Genomic DNA, 22,753 nt, shown 5'->3' on the forward strand with positions numbered 1-22,753 from the left:
TCTTCACAGCTTCAGATGCCAGCAAGAGGTGCCAACAGTGCCACATGCCTCCTTACACCAGCCCAGCTACATCAATGGGCCAGCACTCTTAGCTTGAAGGCCAGAGTGGGCGCTTCCTGCCTGAATGCTACCTCCACCTGCAGCAGACACGGCCCCACCTCCAGGCTGCACGGCCCTGCGTGTTCCTTTTTAGAGCAGTTTCATTGTCTAACCACACCACAAACTAGGGTGTTGATCAGCACGGCAGAGCAAAGTGACTGGAGCCCCTGTGCAGCTGCTCTTCGGAAACTCTGGCTCGCAGCGAGAGCTTCGCTTTGCCCGATGCTGTCTGGCACCATGTGAGCCAGGGAGCTGGCAGACAGGCCAGGGAATGAGACAACAGGGCCTGACAGCTGCTCTGAAGTAGCGTCTGATGAGGGAATGCTGGCCTGCCCGCCTCCTGGGGGAGTAGAAGGGGCTGTGGGGGAGGCTCTGTTCCACTCTGAATTAAACCCATTTCCTTCTCTCCATTCCTCTCACATTCCCTCCTTCTTTCTGCGTCCCCCTTTGTCAATCTTCTCTGTCCTCCTCTTCTCCCACATCCTCCCTTCCAGCCTACGCCCAGTCTTCACTCCTTTCCATCGACTCTACATCTCCGGACCCGATCCAGCCCTCTCACCTAATAATCAGCCCATTCCTCTATCTTCTCTCTCTCCATTTCCCTCTCCCTCCCTGGGTGATATATGTTTGCCTGTCTGGGTAGGCCTACACAGCAATGAAACCCCCCCAGCTGGGCTGGGCCAGCAGACTCAGGCTTGCGGGGCTCAGGCTGGGGGGCTATTTCATTGCTGGAGCCCTGGCTCCAGGACCCTGCAGGGTGGGAGGATCCCAGAGCTCAGGCTCCAGCCCGAGCCTAGAAATCTACACAGCAGTGACACAGTCCTGCAGTCAGAGCCCCGCAATCCCGAGTTGGCTGGCACGGGCCAGCTGCGAGTTTTTCTTTGCTATGTAGACATACCCACAGTCTTTCATCCTGTCTCCTGGGTGGTCATTTACACTAGGACTCCCAAAATTGCTAACATCTAGTGCAGACAGACTGGTTCTAGCAACAAGGGAAAAGTGCAAAATTTCCCCCAGGGTAGATGTCAGGGTTCCCTTCCCACTGTGAACTCTAGGGTACAGATGTGGGGACCCGCGTGAAAGGCCCCCTAAGCTTATTTCTACCAGCTTCGGTTAAAACTTCCCCAAGGCACAAATCCTTCCTTGTCCTTGGATGGGTACTGCTGCCACCACCAAGTGAGTTAGACAAAGATTCAGGAAAAAGGACCATTTGGAGTTCCTGTTTCCCTAAAATATCCCCCCAAACCCCTTCACCCCCTTTCCTGGGGAGGCTTGAGAATAATCTACCAACCAAATAGGTAAACCAGATGAACACAGACCAGGGAGGGATAGCTCAGTGGTTTGAGCATGGGCCTGCTAAACCCAGGGTTGTGAGTTCAGTCCTTGAGGGGGCCATTTAGGGATCTGCTTTGGGCAGATTGGGGATTGGTCCTGCTTTGAGCAGGGGGTTGGACTAGATGACCTCCTGAGGTCCCTTCCAACCCAGATATTCTATGATTCTAAGACCTTTGGGTTCTTAGGGCACTAAAAACCCCAATCAGATTCTTAAAAACAGAACTTTATTATAAAGAAAAAAAAGTAAAAGAAGCACCTCTGTAAAATCAGGATGCAAGTTAACTTTACAGGGTAATCAGATTCAAAACACAGAGGATTCCCCTCTAAGCAAAACTTTAAAGTTACAAAAAACAGGGATAAACCTCCCTCTTAGCACAGGGAAAATTCACAAGCTAAAAACAAAAGAATCTAACGCGCCTTGCTTTATTTACTTACTCTTTTTGCAATACCGAGATTCATTTTAGCATGATTTTAGGAGGAGTTTTCTGACCTGATGCTTCTCTGCTTCCCCAGAGAACACAAAACAAAGAGCACAAACAAAGCCTTCCCCCAGATTTGAAAGTATCTTCTTTCCCCATTGGTCCTTTTGGTCAGGTGCCAACCAGGTTATCTGAGTTTCTTAACTCCTTACAGGTAAGGAGGAATTCTAGGTTACCCTTAGCTGTATGGTTATGACAGCAGACGTGGCCTATGGTGGCTGGAAAACTAGTAAAATGATGACACAAGAGGCTGAAAGTTAAGGGGCCAGAAGTTGTAGTTAGGCAGTTCAAAATGCTTTGTAGTTGTTGAGGCCTATTTAATTCTAATGACTAATTAACATTTGGGAGAAAGGAAGATTTTTGCTAAAGATTCAACACCACCCTCACCCTTTCCCTTAGAGTTGTTTCTGGAGATAGTGGAAGTCTGACCATTGGCTTCAGCAGGAGCAGAGTCAAGCCAAGTCTGCAGGCTTTTGAAAACCACCCCTTACGTGGCCCCTGGCATGGTGCAGCTGGCTGTCAGGGCCCGGCCCCTTGGCCTGTTTCGTTCCTCTTCTCTGGTCTCCAGCCCCAGAGCTGCTTTCTTGCTAGCAGCCTGGCGAGTTCTAGACCTGACTGCAGGTCTCCCTGGCGCGCCATTCGCTGCCCCAGGTATTTTCATCGCCGCTGTTTCTGCTTTCAGGAAATGCATCGAGCCAGGAGCCCGCACATGCTGCCCTCTCAGGGGTCACTGCAGCGCCCAGGTGTCAGGCAGCACACCCTGAAGCTGGGGAGGGATACAGCCTGGGTGCACGGTCACCATTTCCCCTTCCTCCACACGCTGGCGCACCCTGTATCAGCTTCATCCTGGCCTGTTTCTGAGGCACTTGTGCTGCTCGCCGAATGAAGCCATGTTGGGAAAGGGAGCCAGAGTGGGGGCTGCGGTTTCCCACCCTCTCTTGAACCCGGGATGTGCTGACATTGCTTTCCCATAAAGCTGTGTGTTGCAAGACCTCACGACTTGGTTCTGCCTCAGTGCAGGGAGCTGAACTTGAGAACCACTCAAGGTCCCTGCCTGCCCTTCATATGAAGTGAGCTGTAGCTTATGAAAGCTTATGCTCAAATAAATTGGTTAGTCTCTAACGTGCCACAAGTCCTCCTTTTCTTTTTGTGAATACAGACTAACATGGCTGCTACTCTGGAACCTTCATATCTATGATTCTTTGCAAGGGAATCAGCTATAGCCAGAGATGCATGATGTTATCCAGGAGTGGGGAGCTGTAGCAGGACGGTCACCCCGCTCCAGCCCTGAAAGAGTTAAAAGTCAGCCCTTGGAGAGGGCTGGGACGGAGAGCCAATCAGAAAAGGCGGGGAGGCAGCCAATCAGGGCCAGGCTGGGCCCTATAAAAGGGCTGCAGGGCCAGAGGGCAGGCAGTCCCTCTCTCTCCATTTGCGGAGGGAGATGGACCTGGCTGCCTGATGGAGAAAAGGCCTTGCTGTCAGGGCTGGAGGAGGTCCTCGGGCTGTGGGGAAGCAGCCAGGGGAGGAAGAGGCAGCAGGTCCAACCCCCTGGCTGATGACGAGTGACCACTTCAGACTGCAGTTTGCCCTTGAGGGAAGGGGCTAGATGAAGACTGGCAGTGGGTCACTGAGATGAGGTGGTCTTAGGGGATTGGGGTTCCCCAGAGAGGGGAGGACCCTGAGTGTGGGGGCACTGCTGCAGGGGAGTACCTAAGAGAAGGGGCACCGCGGGCTGGGAGGGATGCGGGACCTGAACTACGGTGGTGGAGAAGGAAAGGAAGCGGGTACCAGTAGGGAAACACTGGCCAGCAGGAGGCGCGCTGAGCCCGGGATGAGCTAATTCCCGAGGTAACCAGCAGGAGGTGCTGTGGCGGTGAGGGCACACCGTGTTACAGGAGTGCTGTCACGATATGCTCAGCCCTGGCAGTGCTATCCAGGAGACTTGGTTTCCTGGGCGATCCAGGACTTCCAGGCTCCGGCGCTTGGCTTTGTGAAGGGGGTGGTTGGTGACTACATGGAGTAGCTATGGGACTCATTGTCCTCTCTCCTCCTCTTGAAGGTGCAGATTACACAGTTTGCTACAGATGGTAATTAGTGAGGGCTGTGAGGTGTAACTAAGGATGGGCAGGGCCCCAGCTGAGGGGAAGTAACCACAAGTGGCCCTTAGTGCATGGCTGGTGCTTTGTATGTCTATGCGGTTTGGACTCAAGCGGTTCAAGCTCTGCAGCAGGGCTGGGAGTGTTGTAGTTTGTAGCCACATCCCAGGCCTCAGCAAACTAGTGATTTCTGGTCCTTGCTGGCGTTGTGGCCTGGGTGTGAAGCATGGGGAGGCTGGCTCTGAAGCACGCCCTGTGGTGGGTGTGATGTTGTTCTGCAGTGCAATGCCCCGACAATGAGCTGTGGCTCAGAGACCCGTCCATTTCACAGCTTCTCTTCCCCTTCCCTCGAGGTCCCGTATTTCAGCAGAGATCAGGGTGATCCACTCCGAAGCCCACTGGGCTGACTCCAGAATGGTCAGGATGGGGTTGTTTGTTGGAGGGGGGAGGGGGGTACACAAGGCACTGCCAAGCTGTGCTCCAGGACAAAGCTGCTTGAAGGCAGGGCCTGACATTAGCCCCTGCTTGGCAGCTCCTAGCCCTCGCTCCCTGCCGGAACGATGAGCAAAGGGCAGGGCTGGGCTCCCCTGCCGGTCGGTGCCAGGCTGAAGAGCACAGGGCAGCCCTCAGCTCTGTATAATAAATAAAACCTGGAGAATTTGCATGCTGAGCTCTGGTGCTCCCCCAAGTGGAGATTCTCTGTGGGTAGCACAGGTGGCTTTCAGTCCCCGGGAACGGGGTGCATTTCCCCTGAGGGTGCCTTCGCCACCCCAGTCTCCCCTCCTTTTCTGAGGCACCAATCAAATCTGATTCATCAGGGACACAGGCGACCTTTAGCTTTTCCTTGTTTCGTGTACTTCCTGCTCGCTCATATCCAGAGAGGGCTCCTTTCTTTTTAAACTACATTCATTCCTTATTTAAGTAACTACTTACAGGGGTGCTTCAGGTTCGCACTCTTTGCCCTGTGAGCACAGACTGAGTCCTTCATGCCATCTCCAAACCCTTCTCTTCTGCCGCCTGGGCTCCGCTCACCTCTGCCGGATGACTGAAAAACCACCACACGGGAATGGGTGGGAAATGGATCTTGTTCCAGGGCACTGGCAAGACAGCAGTGGATTTGTGTTGCTTTGCTTTCCCTGGGGAGCTTTTCCCACACAGGCCCATAGTCACAAGACAGACGGGGAAGGATACACCACGGTGTTTTCAGAGGCAGCCTGCATCCTGCCAGAACTGGTCCTCCTGGAATAGAGGAGCTGCAGGGAGGGGCAGCCAGACCTTTGGTGCTCTCAGAGGAGGCTCTCACCCTGTGTTCCACTCCCTAGGCTGGCACTTCTCTCTGGTTCCTCAGGGCCTTTTCTTCACAAGGAGACCTCCAGTCCCCATGCAGGTGGAGCCTGACTTTCTCCTGCTTCACACTAAAGCCAGGTGACTACCAGCGAGACAATCCAAGCTCTCGTGCGTGGGTCAGTCAAGCCCATCTCTATATTTTGGATTGGAGACCAGCAGACGGTTGCGCTGGGACAGGCTGATGGTGCATTGCCGGGGTGTGTCCACGGCTGGCCTGTATTGATGTAGTTATGTCCTAGCAGGATACCTTGCAGCAGGATCCCAACCCTGGATGGGGTTGTCAGAGGGTTTGGCTTCATCCAACACTGCGTTCACCTGGCCCCGCTGCCACCCCCTAGGAAACGTGTCATTGGTCGGTTGGGGTTTTATTGACTTATCTACAAATGTTAATTACAGAATATTTGACTGAAAGCTAAATTCCCCATGGGGCAGCTGGTATTTCCCTCCGCGAGGGCTGCACTCCCTGCCCAGAAGCAGTGCGACACTCAGAACGGAGTTTCTTGCTCTGAACAATGGCCAAAACATAAAACCCCCGGGAAGGCAGATACAGGCCCCTGTAACGCACACTCAAGGAAATAAGCAGACTCCCTGCTTCTGCATGGGGCCATTCGTCACTGCGGCAGCTGCTTGGTGCCAGCTCCCAGCAGGGGTCTTGGCCCACTGAGCCAATGCAGGGGGCTGTGCTTTGTTCCCCTCATACCTACTGGAGATGGGGCATGACATCTCTGCACGGAGGGGGCGGTGCACTCTCTACCATGCATGCTGGGCTGGGGCTCTAGGTACTGAAATTGAAGGGCTGCTGACACCAGCAGTAGGGGTGCCAAGGCTGCCCTGTGACAAGGCTTGGACATTGTGGAAACAGCCCTGGATTGGCAGCCCCCTGAATGCCTGGCTCTTGGCTGCTGGGCTTGCAAATCCCAGCTCCGCTTTCCAAAGAAATGGACTGGCTGGCTCTCCTCTGCTTCCGCTCTCTTGCCCTCTGTGTCATACATTCTCTCCTAGCCCAGTTTCTCTCCAGGGGCTGTTCCATACCCGGGGCAGAGCCATCCGGTGCTTGCACCCCCTCTGTCCAGGGGCTGGTTTGGCCCTGCTCCATGGGGCTTTGGATGGGTGCAGACATGCTAGGCATGGCAATGGCCTGACCATCCCTCTCCCTGCCCACACCTCCGTGAATCTCGAGGGGCTCTGTGCAAGGGGGGTCCTTGGGCCTGCCCAGCAGCCCCTTGGCAATGACGAATCAGGTCCACAGGGTGCTGCTCACCCAGCAGCACCTCTCAGGCCCCCTGGATGCTGACCTGCAGGGCTCCCCAAGAACAGATAGTGCTGGGCTTTTGTGGGTGGCTCTGGGCTTCTGCACCAGGGAGAGCCCGAAAGCTCAGAGGGGACAGAGGCGCCAAGATTTTGCTTGCTTGGCTGGAGTGTAGGCCTCTGAAACAGGGCTGGGATCCCTCTGACCCAGGGGAGTCCCAGATGGTGCAGCCGCACATCTCAACCGGCTAGGGCATCACCCTGCACCTCGTGCAATTGCTCACGCCAACACAACAGAGCTGCAAAAGGCTCCCAGGTGGGAATGGAGGTGATCCACACCCCCTTTGCAAAGGAGGATAAGGTGTGCAGGGCAATAGGGGACCAGGGCAGGCATGTGGAACAGCAGAGGAGAGGCGCTGAGCATCACAGCGGTGGTGACAGCCCTCAGCCCAGAACCCAGGGGACATCAGCGAACATTGAAAACCGTCCCACATTTTGTGGGACAGTGAGTCATCCCCCAGCAGCTCTCTCAGGCTGTCAGGCAGCTGCTGCGCTCTTCTCATATCGCTGCTGTCCACAGCTGGCTGGCGCTGGGCTCTCCCCCCCCCTTTGCTGCTCTCTAGGGCTAGGCTCTCCCCTCGCTGCTCGACAGGTGCTGGGCCCTGACTCCTAGGCACTATGGGAATACAAATTAATAACAGGCCTGGCTGCTGTGCTAGGACTGGGCTGTGCCCCAGTTCGCGGCTCCCCAGGTCTGGCTCGCCCCTCGCTGTGCCCTAGAGTTGTCGGGGGGGGGGGGGGTTGCTGCTCTCGGATGACGTATCCGTGCTAGGAAAAAGCAGGCCCAGCATTGGGCCTCACAGAGCTCTGCCGTGAGCAGCAGACAGCTCAGGTGTCTTGCCAAGGCTCCAGCCTCGGAGCCTGGTGGGGTGTGGGGGAGGTTTACCGCAGGCCCGAGGTTTGCTCATGGAGACCAGGCTTAAGGTTGTCTGGCCCCCCTGTGCCAGGCTCTCCCTCGGCCTGGGCTGGGCTCTCCCTTCGGTTCAGTGTAGTCACAAGGCCCCGATGCACCAGCTGCATGCATAGGCCGGCATTAGCTATATAGACATTAGGCAGATGGTGGGCTGTGCGGTCTTGCATGGGAACACCAGATCGTTGGCACTCCCCTCTCCTCAGAGCTTTTTTGTTCTTAGAAATTCACCACAGACGCCCAGCCTCTAATCAGCCTGAGATCTGACAACCCACCCAAGCCCATCACTATCTCCCAGGGCCAGGCAGATCCTTCCTCCCCACAGGCTCCGCAAGGCCAAACTGGGCTGTTTTCTGTATTCTTGTATCCTGAGACACCAACCCGCAGCCTCTTCCTCCTCCGTGGCAGCACAAACAGCCTTATCTCCCCCAGGCCGCAGCTAGGAACGAGCCTTGCGGTATATTTAGAACCCACCTCAAGGCCTGCTATTCAGTTACTTCAATGGGCTGGATGGAGAACAATAGCACATAAAAGTTCCTGCTTAGTCACAAACAGAGTACAGATGGATCTCAGGGGCATTAAGTAATCAGAGGGGATGCAGGCTCAGATGGAGCACCTCCCTTCCTGCCCCTGATGGCAGAAGCCCTGCGCTGCAAAAGCAGCCGTGTAATGGGCTAGGATCCTGGGGTCAGGCGGAGGCAGATGTCACTTGTGCAAGGCTCCTGATTCTGCCCCTTAACTCTCACCAAGAGACATCCAGCCCAGGGTCTGTGCATCACCCTGAGCCCACTTTGACTCTCAATATACAGCCTTTTGCAAGGAGTACCTGAAATCGGTATGCAGAATGGGACTACTCAGCATGAGGAAGGGTCCTAGATGGCTGGTTCTCTGTAAAGCTCCAGCCTAGAGCTAGCTGCAGCAAATGCAGGGTGCCAGCTACCAGAAACAAAGTGGGCCTGATTCTGACTTCACTAACACCAGTATAAATTGGGAATAAGAATAGGAGCCAACAGAATATAAAACTGGTGTCAATGAAATTGGACTTACACCCAAGAGCTGGGTACACAACAGTTAGCAGGATGTTGGCACCATGTTACCAGCTGTCATGATTGGTATCATAAGACTTGTGATACTAAGGAATTTTCTTAAAGTCCCAGCTCCTGGAGTAAGGCTGACTACATGAGACTACATAGAATGTAAGTGTTGAGCCCTGGTGGTGATAGAGAAAAGCTCAGAAACATGAATGCAAAAGGCTCAAAAACCGGGAGGCAAATAAAAAGAATGCAGCATTTTAAAAAAATCTCATGCTGTTTAAATGCTTGGGGTTAGCGATGCTGTTGGAAGCTTCGTTTTACTTGCTATTTGATCTTTTTTCCTTACGAAGGAGACGGATGGTCTTATATCTTAAGTGCATGACCGGTAGTGAGAAGACCTGGGTTCTGTTCCCTGCTTTTGGAAAAATGTCAACATTCTTTGCCTCAATTTCCCTATCTGTTAAATGGGGATAATATCTGCTGACCTGCCCCATTAGGGGGCTGGGGAGATACTTTCACTCGACTTTGAAGCCCTCTGAGAGCCCGGCTTACCCTGTAAATAAGGGAGAGGCAAGTCCCGCTATTGCTTCTTCTTGTCCGAGATAAAAACACTCTAGTAGAGCAGGTCAAATTCTCTTTGCTGATTTTGCTTACTGAATTTTTGCCTCTCCTTTTAAGAGCTGTTTGGGATGTGCAAACAACTCAAAAACATCCCTAATGAACAAATGGCAGCTCACGCATTATTCATAATGCTGGCATTTGAGCTGCAGAACGGGCCGTTTGAGTTGCAAGTGGCTGAAGGCACACTCATTCATCTGAATCATGCAGACCAGTTTCGAAGCATTGTGTATTTGCCATCACGAAAGGATTTGCATACAGCTGAGCTGAATGGAAACTAAGATTTGCCAAACATTTTCTCAGTCTTCAGCCAGCTCTGTCTTTTATTAAATACCCCATATCACTAATACTGGCTTCAAAGAAACCTCAAGCATGATGCATCATGGGTAATGGTATACACACTGAACCTCTCAGTCCTACAGTCTGAATTCTACTGAAAAGGAAAAAAGAACAGACATGGCTGCACAGGGGGCTGAACTCATTACAGTCAATGGGAAGACCCCCTCTGACTTTGCTGGGAGCTGGCTCGGGCCACTAAATTAGCTGACTCGGAATGAGAAAGCGGGGTGAGGAAATAAAGTGCTAACCTCACCTAGTGAGCTGCGAACAGTGGAAGAGGGAACTATCGGCGCAGACGGTTATCGGCATTTGTGGCTTTTCAGGAAGATACGTGGTAAGAGCTATTGTCTGGGGGCTGAAGGTTTAGACTGCTCGTTTCCTAAAGTGTTCTAGCTGGGTTGGCTAAAAATGCAACGCTGGTTGCTCCTGCTTTGAATGTGGAACTTCCAGCATTTTGCTCAATGAACCGGAAAGGCTGTAGCTTCTGCAAGAGCTATAAATGGACTGTAAAGGAGATGGGTTGGTGGCCACCCACCCTCAAGCTTTCCGGACCGATGGCTATTTCAGAGGAGTGATCCTGTGGCTTGCCGGAGGTTAGGTTAAGGCAATAGACTAGGGTCTAGTTCCTGGCTCATCTGCGAAATGGGGATGATCATATGGCCACGCTCCATTGTTCTGAGACTGTATGCTCTTTGGGCTGGAGCTGTCTCTTACTGTGTGTATGTACAGGACCTACACAATGGGGTGCTGGTCTCTAAGCTCTCCCACAATATAAATAATGTATCGCTAATTAATTGTCAGGGTTTGACATCATCCTGTGGCGATGTTGCCTCCCTAGATACTCAAAAGGCATTACACAGTAGTTGGGGAAAGCCTGGACAACCTACTTATTCCATCTTTGACTCTTTCACCTTCTCATTCATGAAGTGTTTTTTCTCTGAGCCAGAGCAGGAAGTTTCTCCCTGCAGATATGCAGGGCTTGCCGTGTGGTTTGGAAGCACATTTGTATCTTCTCAGAATTGCAACACTAATAATAATAATAATAATAATAGCCCCTCACCCCGTACGCTTAGTACACATGCAAGCTATGTCTCTGTGATGCTGTGGCCACATGATCAGATAAGCGTTTAAGAGGCAGCAGTAGAAACCTTTTCAGCACTGCAGGGTCAGGAGCTGAATGTTGGATTCAACAGTGACCATGGCCAAGATGTTGCTAAGATACTAAAGAGGAAGCACCAATCACATTGGTGCATATTTCTACTGGGCCCGGGGAGCTGACCCCCTGGTACATCTCCCCACCGGACGCTGCCTTGCTCATGGCTCTGAAGTTGGGTAGCTGGAAACAATGTCACAAGGCCAGCCAGCCAGTCAGTGTCTTGCAATGCTCACCACACTGTCCTGTCCTTTTGCAATCCTGTTTCTGAGAACCATCCGCTGAGGTCAGAGGCTACACCAGCATTGTCAGTCCCTCAATGTCTCTTGCCTTTAGCTTCCTACACACCAACCACGGACCTGTCCTGCTGAGCTCAGCTTGCTTCGACATACCATAGCACTCAGCTGGACATCTACTCTCCTGCTATCTTTTCAGAATTGGACAACAGGATTAGACTGTCCATGGTCTGACCAGCAGGGCAGAGAAAGAACCAAGAGGCATGCCTGTGACATAAAACACTATAGCATTAAAGGGAACAGAAGGTGACCAGTCCTCACTTCGCTTTGAGACTTGGGTGCTGCTGTCAAGAGATCTCATAAAAGACAGGAGGGTCCAGCTACCCACCTCAATAGGAGACTTCAATGGAAAACCCAGGTGCTGTGAGCAGCACTGCTGAGAGGGCACCCTACTCACACTCAGTGTTGAAATGAGAACCTAATATAGCATTGGGGGCAGATGCTGTCTTCATCTGGGTCACTCATGGTTGTGAAAGATACCATGATGCTTTGCCTTGGTGGACTGTCCACATTCCAGCTCGTGTCTTCTCTCCACCTAAAATTCTCCTGTGGTTTCAATGGGTTACAATACTCTTCCATGTATCCTGGACAGATGTGAAGTGCTGATGCATGCATGATGCTGGTAAACCAGGTGCCAGCTCTTGCCAAGGCTGTAGGTTTCAGCTGAGCACTTACAAATTCATAGGTGGAAACCAGACCAGCTCACCTGTTGTGACGTTACTGACATAACCTATGACCGTACAGATCATTGTTGCAACCACGGTTGTATATTTGCAGCAAATATTGTACAAGGGTAGGCGTTAGATTTGTAAAGATGAGTCTAAACATTAAACACTAAGTTGTGGCATGCATTAATCTTTCCTGTAATGTCTGTGTCCCGTGCTATAACGTAATAAGTTTTGCTTTATAACTGTAAAAGTGCCTGGTCTGAACTCACGAACCTAGACAGGAAGAGTGGTTCCCCCTGCCCATCGAGAAGGACCATCAAGACTAAATGGTTCCATTGTAGGACAAACTTTGTTGATTGCCCCATCTACCCATGAAGAAGTTACATGTAGGAGCTCTCATCCCATTGGTTTGAGCTCTGGGGGAAGGGTATATAGAGAAGCTCACAAGAAGAAACAAAAATAAAAGGAGTACTTGTGGCACCTTAGACTAACAAATTAGAAGAAACAGTTATCTCTTTGAGGTTTGAACTCTCATCGGGCTGAAGCTAGGAAACAAAGGCAGAGATCCCCAGAGTCAACCTGGGTTACCCCTAAAAGACATTCAGTGAACAGATGACTACCTCTGTCATCTTTTGGAACCACAGACTGTAGCTCACCTGTGCTTATATGGTGTCTGCTTTAACCTGTAAATAACTCATTTCTTTTTCCTAGTTAGTTTACTATAGTCTTGGCTACCAACATGGTCTTTAGTGTGAGATCTAAGGTACAAACTGACCTGGGGTAAGTGACTGGTCTCTCGGCACTGGGAGCAAAGTGAATATTTTGTGACTTTTGAGTAAGTGACCATTTATCACACAGCCCAGCTTGCCTGGGTGGCAAGATAGACTGCAGTGCCCAAGGGGACTGTGTCTGATTCCATGGCCAGACTGTTACCATGATCCAGGAGGTCATATTTGTTACTGGGGTGGTGAAATCTAATTACAGAACGTACCACCAGTTTGTGGTGTCGGCCCTGAGGTTGGCACTCACGGCATGAACCGTACCAGACAGTGACACTGCATGCTTTTAAACTGCTGCCCTCCTCTCTAGTGGTGCATTTCCGTAGAGGGATGTGGTGGGACGGCAGGATGGGGTAAAGTGATCCAGACACGCACACAAGTGTGTACTCAATGTTTTCCTGCACACACAGACTGTAATCACTTTGTTGGCTGCTTGGGGCTCTCCGGATACAAGGTGCAAGATAAATGCAGTCACTGAGTGTTACAATAGCTGTGGAGTGACATTCACCTATGGGTGCCAGTGAACATGCGGGAAAGAGCAAAAAAGACAGAGGTTCTGGATGGTACAGGGATTAGTGCTGGGAGTCCAGAGATCTGGGATCTATTCCCAGCTTGACAGGTTTCAGAGTAGCAGCCGTGGTAGTCTGTATTCACAATAAGAAAAGGAGTACTTGTGGCACCTTAGAGACTCTAAGGTGCCGCACGTACTCCTTTTCTTATTCCCAGCTTGGTCATTGACTTGTTGGGTGGCGTTCAGCAAAACACAATCTCTCTGTGCCTCAGATACCGTCATGTATAAGATAGGGGTAACGTAAAGGGCTTTGAGATCTTGGGAGGAGAGATGCTAAGTATTAGCATCATGCCAACAGATCCCTGCAGACAATCCCTCTGTAAGTGCCTGAATAGGTCAACAATTTGGAAGCATGAAACTCATTATGGAACAAGCCCTACTCCCCCTCTGTCTGTGCTGACTCCTGGCTGGGCCTTTTTTGCCACTCCCCTCCTGCTAGGCGTAAGACACATTATTCTGATCCCGGGAGTCATAGATGTGGCAAAGACAGGGCAATGTCATGGGAGTCTCAGACCTTTTTATGAGGAGGAGGCAGATTCTGCTCTCAGTTGAATGCATGTCAATCAAGAAAAATGCCATGGAAGTCTATGGCACAATACAGGGGTAAAGGCAGGGATTGGGAATGCAGAATCAGACCCAAAGATGTGTGTCTGTGACTTTGGAAGTCCTGAGAAAGCTGGCAGCATTGTGTACAAAGAGACCTTGGAAATGTTCCTGGGCTGGGTAAAGCAGCCTCGCTGTGCTTTATAGACTCCTTTGTAGTCTGATCACGGCTGGCTGAATGTTTGTGGCATTTCAATGAATGCAGAATTCCTAGGGGATGGCATAAACTCATGTGACACTCAAGCGCAATCGGTAACCTGCCAAGTCCCGCGGAGCATGGAGTGAGTCACACAACCTGGGGCCATGCATCAGACCTCACAAAAGCCTTTGTGCTCTCCCCTGGAAAGGGAAAGGCAGCGCTTGGCATACATTCTTGGGATTTTGTTGAAGGGTGGGGGGTTGGTTTTCCCTTGGGATCCATAACAGGTGAGGCTGGGTGTCTGTCACACTGTGGCTTTGGTGACAAAACCAAGGCCACTTAGGGATTTTTTCCAATGAGTCATGGGCCCTAATCTCAACTTGGGACCCAGGGACAGCAATGTATAGAGGTTGGAACTGTGCTACAAGGGGCAGGGAGAAAATTCACCCTGACCTGCACCCCCTGCTATTCTACCCCAGAGTGTCCCACTCACCCAGACCAGTGCACCCCGTCATGACCTGCACCCCCTGCCAGTCCACCCCAGAGTGCCCCTCTCACAGACCAGGGCACCCCCACCTGATCTGGGAAGGCGTGGTGGAGGCAGGAGGGAACGTGTCCTTAGCACATCCCCTGTGAGACTCTGGGCTATTCAGGACTACAGAGCCACCCATTGGAGGCTGCTGTGGATTGGAGCACCCCCAGTGGTATTCTAGTTTATCCTGGAAGGTCATTTAAGTCCCTGACGTAGCCCCAAATCCTGAGGTCACAGAAGTGTCTTAAAGCCAGCTTTGTCCCCAAGCTCCACTGGGCTTCACCTTCTGGGCACACAATCTCAACCCTGGTATGCACAGTGCATGCTGGGATGGGGTGGGGTGGAGGCAAAGACGGCTTTGAGATGGCCCCTGATCCTGGGCTGCTCGCCTGTGTGCAGGTCCAGTCCCCAGCATCAATCAGAGCAGTCTCATGCCCTGCTGTCGCTTACACTGGCTGCCAGTGACTCCAAGGGCCTGTTATGGAAGCTTGGGATCGGCGGGGTCCTGGGAAGCTCTGTCCACCCACCTTGTTCCCAGCCACACTCCCTATGCCAACAGCCAGGAATGGGTGTAGCAGAGGAGTTGCTACACTGGCTCTGTGGGATCCCCCTCCAATGGGGGGGATCTTCCTCTGGCCGGCTTTATGGCTGCCTTGTGCCAGGGGGACGATTCCTTGGGCTGCGTTAGTGCTTTGTCACCTGCACACTTCACCAGCCTCCTACACAGATGTCAGCACAGGTCCTGGGCAGTGCAGCAGTGGGGTGGTGAATGGTCATGACCTATTCGTTAATTGTTAACAAACAGCCGTAAGCCCTTCTAAAATAAAGGGTTTGTAGTTGGCTTTCCCCATCACTTCCCATGACACACAACCTAGCATTCATTCCAGCACTGTGTGTCATGACTTTCCCGTTCTCATTGTTATGCCTTTTGCACCCTTTCCCTCCACCAAACCATGGTTTTAAGATGCCAGCCTCAAAAAGGGGATGGCAGAGCCTTTCATCTACGTTGGTGCCGTGAAACAGCTGCTTTGGAGCTGCTGGGAAATGAGTTGGTGGGTCTCGGTCTGGTTACGCGTGAGCAGGTGTCCACATGATGAAACCACCACCCATACCGGCACCAATTAGTTCCCCTGGTGGTCTCAACAGAACTCAGTAGTCCTGTATCAGCCCCCTGGGCTCTTTCACTGAGAGGGACGGCTGCTCTCACACAGCTAGGAAAACTGCCTCCATCGAAAACACAGCCGTGCAACCTCAAGGTTTGGGAACTGTGCTTGCCACTATGGTTTTAAAGCATCAGCAGAGATCCCCTTTCCCACCACTACTGCTGCTGTTTACAAACCTGTCGCTTTCCGATTTCCTCCCTCTCCACCTTTTGCCCACTCCCCTCCCTCCAAATTGCTGGATTAAGATTTGGACGGCGATCAAATATGTAACATTTATCATCACCGCCTGATTTGTGCGAGCGCTACAGATCAGAGCCGGATAGACAGTGCAGAGGATACTAACTGGTCTCTTGTGGCTTCTGCTGGAAGACCAGCAACCAGCAGATCCATGCACTTGTTGCTCTGGACAAATCCTAAGTGCTAGCTGGAACCACCAAGAGCGAGCTGACATGATCTGAAATCCACACTAGGCATCCCTTGGGACAACAACGGTTCTCTGGGGTGTCAGCGGTTCTGCAAGGGAAGGCTGAGGTAGACCTCACTTGAGGTGGTACTAGCAGGGGCAGATGCGACCCTCCTTGTTAAAACGCAGGGGTGGGTGAGCCCAGATGTTCAGTGAATCGTCAGAGTGAAGTTCTCTTCAGGGCTGGCACCGCCAGGCGGTTCAACATGGTTCAACACCACAAGACTATGTCTGCGGAGGTGAACCGGCTATAGGGTCACAGGGACAAGAGATGGAAGGGCTCCGGCAAGGGACAAGACTGAGTTGCTGGGACTAGGGCAGTGGTTTAAGATTTCCAAAGGAGTCTGTGCCTCCGCTCAACAATTTTTAGGGGGCTGCAAATGAAAAAAGGTTGAAAAACCCCCTGAACTAGGCTCTGCAGTCAGACCTTGTATGGCTGGATCAGTGGATAAAGTGATCTCTCAGCCCTAGCTGGAATGAAGCTATCACCCAGCCCAACGAGCCTTCACAGCCCCCAGGCCGGGCTTATCCATACCTGCCTGCCTTGTGGTCTGACCAAAGTTGTTCACACAGCTAAGCCTTCCCCTGCTGCTGCTGTGGGAAGGTTTTCCAGGATCCTTTCACTCAGCTAAGGGGAGCGGCCGTAGGCGTGGGGGGCAGTTGGAGGATGCGCTGTTTAATGGCAATGGAATTCATCCCCACCCTTAGTTGGGGGGCTCCCTACTCCCCGGGGCTGGCCAGACAGATCCAGCAGACACGGGGGGGAAAGACACGCAATCGCTCTCACGCCGAACTGTCGTTGCAATCTAACCTGAGCCGCTTGCAGCACATTGTAATGCACCCTGGGACTGGATATTTTAATACAAACCCTCAAAGGAAGTTACCCCCCGGACTGACCCCCTTATCGTCTAGCTCCTGCTGACTGGAAAAGCAGAGCACGCAGTCTTTACTCGAGCTAGTGTGCTAAAGGGAACGGTGTGGACGTTGCAGCTCCAGGCTAGCCCGGGGAGCTCTGACCAAGGGGGATAGGGCGAGCCTGGAGGCAGGCAGCTAGCCTGAGCCAGGCGCGCCCCTGAGGGCAGTGTAGACGCACCCAGCGAAGACTCCTCTGTGATCTCCGGAGTTGCTCACCAGCAGCCTGCCAGTCCCAGAGCCATCGAAACGTTTCTGACCAAAACCCCACCGCAGGACTGCCTCATTAGCAAGAGGCTGAAAAATACCCATACATCCACCTAGCCAGGTGCGCCTTAAAACTCAGGGCCTTCCTGAGGGATCAAAGACACACCTGGCCCCAGCCTGTCCGTTTTACATGAGTACCCATGGGTACGAAAGCCCCGTCTTTAGTAGTTTTGCAGCGGCACGTCTCAAATAAGTGGGTCCCTTTAGCCCCCCCCCGCCTTCCCTGCCAGCCCCCGGAACGAGAGATTCCTGCCGGCGGCTCAGTCCACTAGCCACAGATCTTCAGCTGGTTGCAGGGTCCCTTGGCCGAAATCCAGGGAGGGCCAGCGATTGTACAGGCGGGCACCTGGGGATTTAAAGGGAAAGTCCCTCGCCCCTTGCCAAGCGTTGCCCACCTCTGCCAGGCAAACACATTCCTGACGCCCGCCGCCGCCTCTTCCTAAGGGATTGACCAGCCCCTCCTCGCCCAAGGTGAGCGGTGCAGGGCGCAAGGAAAGAGCCCCGGAGTATTGGCGCTGCCTTATTTAGCGCCCTGATCGCTGCACCCCTTAACACCCCCCCCGCCGCGCTGGAGCCCGGGGCCCCCCGATGGCTGGCGACCCGCCGACGGCGCGGAGCCGGTACCTGTGTTCCGCAGGGGCGAGCGGCGGGGCGCGGCGGGGAGCGGCCCTCCGGCGGCGGCGAGCGAGGGCTGGGACTGCGGTCCCGCGCCCGGCCGGCGGAGGAAGCAGCCGGCAGCCCCCGCGGAGCGCCAGGCGCGCAGGGCGGCGGCTGCGGGGCTGCGCCGGCGCCTCCGCAGCGGGCCCCCCGCGCCCGTGGGCCGGGTTCCCGCCTGGCTCCGCCCCGGGGCGGCTCGGAGGCGTCCGGGGCTTCACCTGCGCCGTGCTGGGAGCCGGCCGGGCGGGGCTCGGGCAGGGCGCCTTCAGCGGGGGGAGAAGCGCCCCGGCTTTCTTCCAAACATCCCACTGAGCCCATCTCAACGCAAGCCGGCGCCGGGGAGCCCCCCCGCTCGGTGCGACGGGAGCCCCCCCCGTGCAGCCTGGGCCTCTCGCCTCCCCTGGCCCCGGCTTGCCAGGAGCCAGTCCAAACAGATAATAGAAAAAGCAACAAGCTACAAGCCAAAACCTAGCTGGCAAGCAACTCACAAGCCAAATAAGCCAAAACCAAGCCCAATTTGTGTGTTTTCCCCCCTGGGTTTGGCATGTCTGAAGGACAGCCGGGAGCGGGCTGGTTGCCCACCTCCCAGCCACCCTGAGCCCTCAGCAGGTCCCACCGCACGGAGAGACCATCACACACACAAAGGCACTCTCACACCCCTACACACAGACTCACGCACACCCGGGCACCCTTATACCAAAACACCCTACACACACAGAGGCACCCTTAGATCCCTACACACAGACACACAACTGGCACCCGTACACCCCTACACACACACACAGAGGCACCCTCAGACCCCTACACACACAGAGGCACCCCTACACATGCACACCCCCTCAGACCCCCTACACACACACACACCCCCTCAGACTCCTACACACACACACAAACACACTCTCAGACCCCTACACACACACAGAGGCACCCCTACACACACACACACACCCTCAAACCCCCTACACACACACACAAACACACCCTCAGACCCCTACACACACACAGAGGCACCCCTACACACACACACACACCCTCAAACCCCCTACACACACACACAAACACACCCTCAGACCCCTACACACACACAGAGGCACCCCTACACATGCACACCCCCTCAGACCCCCTACACACACACACACCCCCTCAGACTCCTACACACACACACAAACACACCCTCAGACCCCTACACATACACAAGCACCCCTACACATGCATACACCTTACACCCCTTACACACACACACACCCTCAGACCCCTACACACACACACAAGCACCCCTACACACACACAGAGGCACCCTCCGACCCCTACACACATGCCAGAGAGACACTGGTGGTCCCTCATTCCTCTCCCTCCCCAGTAGTCACCTTCCCCCGAGGTTTAATGCACTAGTGTTTAATGCACCGCTTATCATTGCTGAAGCGGATGGCTTGATAACTGCACCCTGGAGTGAGGCCCTGGAAGGAGAGGACGTCTCTGTTAACAAGTCAGTGAGGAGTACAGAGAGGATGGGAATTAATGTGCAAGTTACTGATACTATTACAGATTGATTCGCTCTTGTCTAGCTTCCCACCTGCCTCAGGTAAGCAACAGCTTGAATAAAATAGAAAATCCACAGCGTCCTTATTGGCCTTGTCCACACCAAGGTCCTGCTGCTGGTGTTAAAACACAGCTGCTCTGGCTGGGGATCATCCATTTTTAAGGCTATTCTGTGTATGTCTACACAGCAATGACAGCCCAGGGTTAATAGAACTTGAATTAGGAGACCCTGGGTTTGTTAACCTAGGGCTTGAGCATCTATGCTCATTTGTAACCACAGGCTAGGAACTGTTGAATCCTGTGTCTACGTATGCAGGCCCAAGTCCAATCACCCGTATGCCAGGCTTCCTTGTGCCCTCCCCAGATGTGGGCCTTAGTTCATGGTGCAGCGAGGGAAAACTCGCCTGTCCAGAGGGCAAAGAAAGTCAACCTCTGGGATCATGGGATACTTTTGGCAGGCTCCCAGTCCAGTGGGGCTGCCTCTACACGGCAAAGCAATAGGGCTTGAACCCTTGGTCCCAGCTTCACGCAGGCGCGGACCCTCCGCCCCCGTGGATCCTGGGTCCAAGTACTGGGGTAGGATGATTTGTATGTAGAGTGAAGTGGGGGAGGGCGGGGGGGGGTACTGAGGCTTGAATCATAGAATCTCAGGGTTGGAAGGGACCTCAGGAGGTCATCTAGTCCAACCCCCTCCTCAAAGCAGGACCAATCCCCAATTTTTGCCCCATATCCCTAAATGGCCCCCTCAAGGACTGAACTCACAACCCTGGGTTTAGCAGGCCAATGCTCAAACCACTGAGCTATCCCTTCCCCCTAGTTCAAGCTGTGAATTTGGTCCCATGTTAACTGTGTTACATCCAAGTTAAAAGACACTTCCTCTTCCCCCCGCCCCCAGCCGTAGCCTTGGCTTGTACCTGTGCAGTCAGTTTCACAGTGCAGACAGGCCCAGGGGGACCAGTACCCGGACGTTGGCAGCTCCACTATTCTTACGAATTAATGTATGTATTGTCTGTATTGTGGGAGTGCCTAAAAACCCCAATCAAGGATTGTATGGGGCACTCTACACACAAGTAGCACAGAGAGAGTCCTTGCTTTGGAGAGCTCACAGTCTAGGACTGAGACAACGTGCAACAGGTGAATAAACAACCCGGGAGGAGAAGAAGGTGAGACATGGCTGTGAGCCCAATCGCTGCCAAAGAGTAATGATTTGTAGGCATCCCAGGGAAGGGTCTGGATTGTAGTTCTCCAGCACCTCTGGGCCTGCCACATGGAGCAGCTTGGAGGATTTCCCCCTTTCTCTACTCATGCCAGGCCACTTGACTCCAGCTGGGAGTATGTCAACTGCCAGCTCCAGTTCTCTGCTGGGTTCCTGTCCCGACTGAGCTATTCAGGCTTCATCTGCCCCATTTTTGGCCACAATTCTGTTTTCTTCTGGCACCACATAATACAGGTGTGATGCACAGGAGCCGTGGGAAGAGACTTAACTGCATTTCGTGTCTCATGGCAGAGGGCAGTCGCCACCGACTTCAGTGGCTACTGTACATTCACCTGCTCTCTTGGACGGAGGGAGAAGAGAAAGAAGTCAGGTGTGTGGTAGACAGGGTGGGTGAGGCCATAGCTTTGATTGGACCAGGGAGGCAGAGAGAGAGGTATGATTAGCTATTTAACTGTCTGAGTTTACCATGGTCCCCAGCCAACCCTTATCTAACGTGAGGGTTTTGCTATAATAGCTGTATGGGGCTGTTGGCTGAGCAGCTCTTTGTTCCGCAAATGCTTGTGCACATATACATTTCACCGTTGGGGTGTGCACGCCTAGTGCACTTGGCCCGAGACTCTTAGCCAGCAGCACCTGGCTGGCTGGTGCATGCACCCTGAATGTCTTTGTACCCACCGACTCCCTCGGAGCTGGCAGCGAAGCTTGCTTTTCCTGGCTTATCAGCAGTTTGTCCTTGTGTAAATCGGAGTTAGCATAGTCGTTAGTCTGGGTTTGATAATGTTTCCTTTGTTCTCCTCTATAGGAAATCCTTCTGAATAATTCTGGTTCGAGCTTAGTCACGCATAAGTCCCCAGGTTTTAAAAACTGCCCCTCTTAGACAATTTACCACAAACTTTAAAGAGACATACAATGACATTATTGCACCGAAGTTTCTTCTCAGTGTTAATATTTCCTTTTGATCTTGCGATTTACAGTCTACAGGAACATTCGCTTTCTTTGTTAATCATCTAACCACATCTCCTCCCAAGTCTTGTACACTTGTATTTCTAATTTCAAACTCTACAGTACCTAATGCAAAATGGCCCTAATGGCCATTTAGACGTGTATCTAACATGTCTCTAAAGGTTGCCAGGCATTTGTGCCTGTTAATGACAGGCATACGAGATGCCTCCTCTGTCAGGCTGTGAGTTGGGTGTGGTGCTCATGGTAATCGTGAACTTGAATAGAGCCCATGACCCACATCGTGGCGACACCTCTCCCTCCGGGCATTGCGACCTGGCCCACATGGTCACAGCACCATACAGGTTTCATGCACCCGCCCTGCTGTAGATGGAGGGGTGGACGTGTCAGACCTGAATTGCTTTGCGACCCAGCCTGTTAGGTCTCAATGCCAAACAAATCTGGCCATCCACCCCCATCTCCGTCCACGGAGGGGTGGATTTGCCAGTGCGAGGTTGCACTGCAACCACGTGGGCCAGCTTGCGATACCTGGAGTGGGGACCCAGGCCCAGCCCCCTGGGACGGGGCAGCCGCTGCGGCGTGGCCTCACTTTCCAATCCTTCCTTCTTTTCCCACACCTCTGCCATTAAATGTATTACAATTTTCTGTGAATAAAAAGTGGAGCCCTTCTCATCTGTTTAGGTGACGGGCCTGGTAGGGACAAATGTAGTATCTGAGAGTCCTTCTCAAAGGGTATGTCTCCACCGCGATCAGAGGAGGGAGGGCAGCAGATGGAGCATTGATCTAATTAGTGGAAGAACAGCAGGAGTAAAGCCACAGCAAGCTGGGCAGCAGCATGGGCTGTACAGCCCCGCCCGGGACCCTGGCTACGTACATGAGTAGCTAGCCCCCAAGAGGAGGCAAGGCAAGCCTCAACAGCACCATAGTTAGCCCTCCATTCCACCTGACTCCTCCAGAAAGCGGCACAGATTTCCACGAAGGAAGCCTTCTGCTTTGGCATGAATATATTCGACCCATCAGTCTCAAGGCAGCCAATTTGGCTGCAGTGCACCAGTTATTCTGGATCTTCCCAACCCATCCCCCCCCTTTGGAAACCTGTCGTACCACTTCTCTGCTGCCTGGAACTTCATAACCACTAATCAGTGGGTTCTAGAGACTTGTGGAACTGGGATCCACCATCCAATTCCAGTTCTTGCCCCACCCCCAGCATCCTCCCCTTTCCCTATTCAGGGTCCTCCTCACAAAACTGTACTGCGTCAAGAGCTGCAGT

At 53.0% G+C, this 22,753-nt stretch overlaps 1 protein-coding gene across 2 annotated transcripts in view; it reads right to left on the reverse strand.

The window, feature by feature from the left end:
* Positions 1–17,883, reverse strand: part of ADGRG1 (adhesion G protein-coupled receptor G1) — a 39,362-nt gene extending 21,479 nt beyond the window's left edge. The window contains exon 1 of one of the 2 annotated variants that reach the window (XM_077830975.1): positions 17,736–17,883. The gene's annotated coding sequence lies outside the window, so the exon portion shown is untranslated. The remainder of the gene's footprint in view (positions 1–17,735) is intronic. The other variant, XM_077830976.1, reaches the window with a different exon arrangement.
* Positions 17,884–22,753: the final 4,870 nt, after the last annotated feature.

Source organism: Eretmochelys imbricata, chromosome 12, assembly GCF_965152235.1.
Source record: "Eretmochelys imbricata isolate rEreImb1 chromosome 12, rEreImb1.hap1, whole genome shotgun sequence".
NCBI classification, from domain to species: Eukaryota; Metazoa; Chordata; order Testudines; family Cheloniidae; genus Eretmochelys; species Eretmochelys imbricata.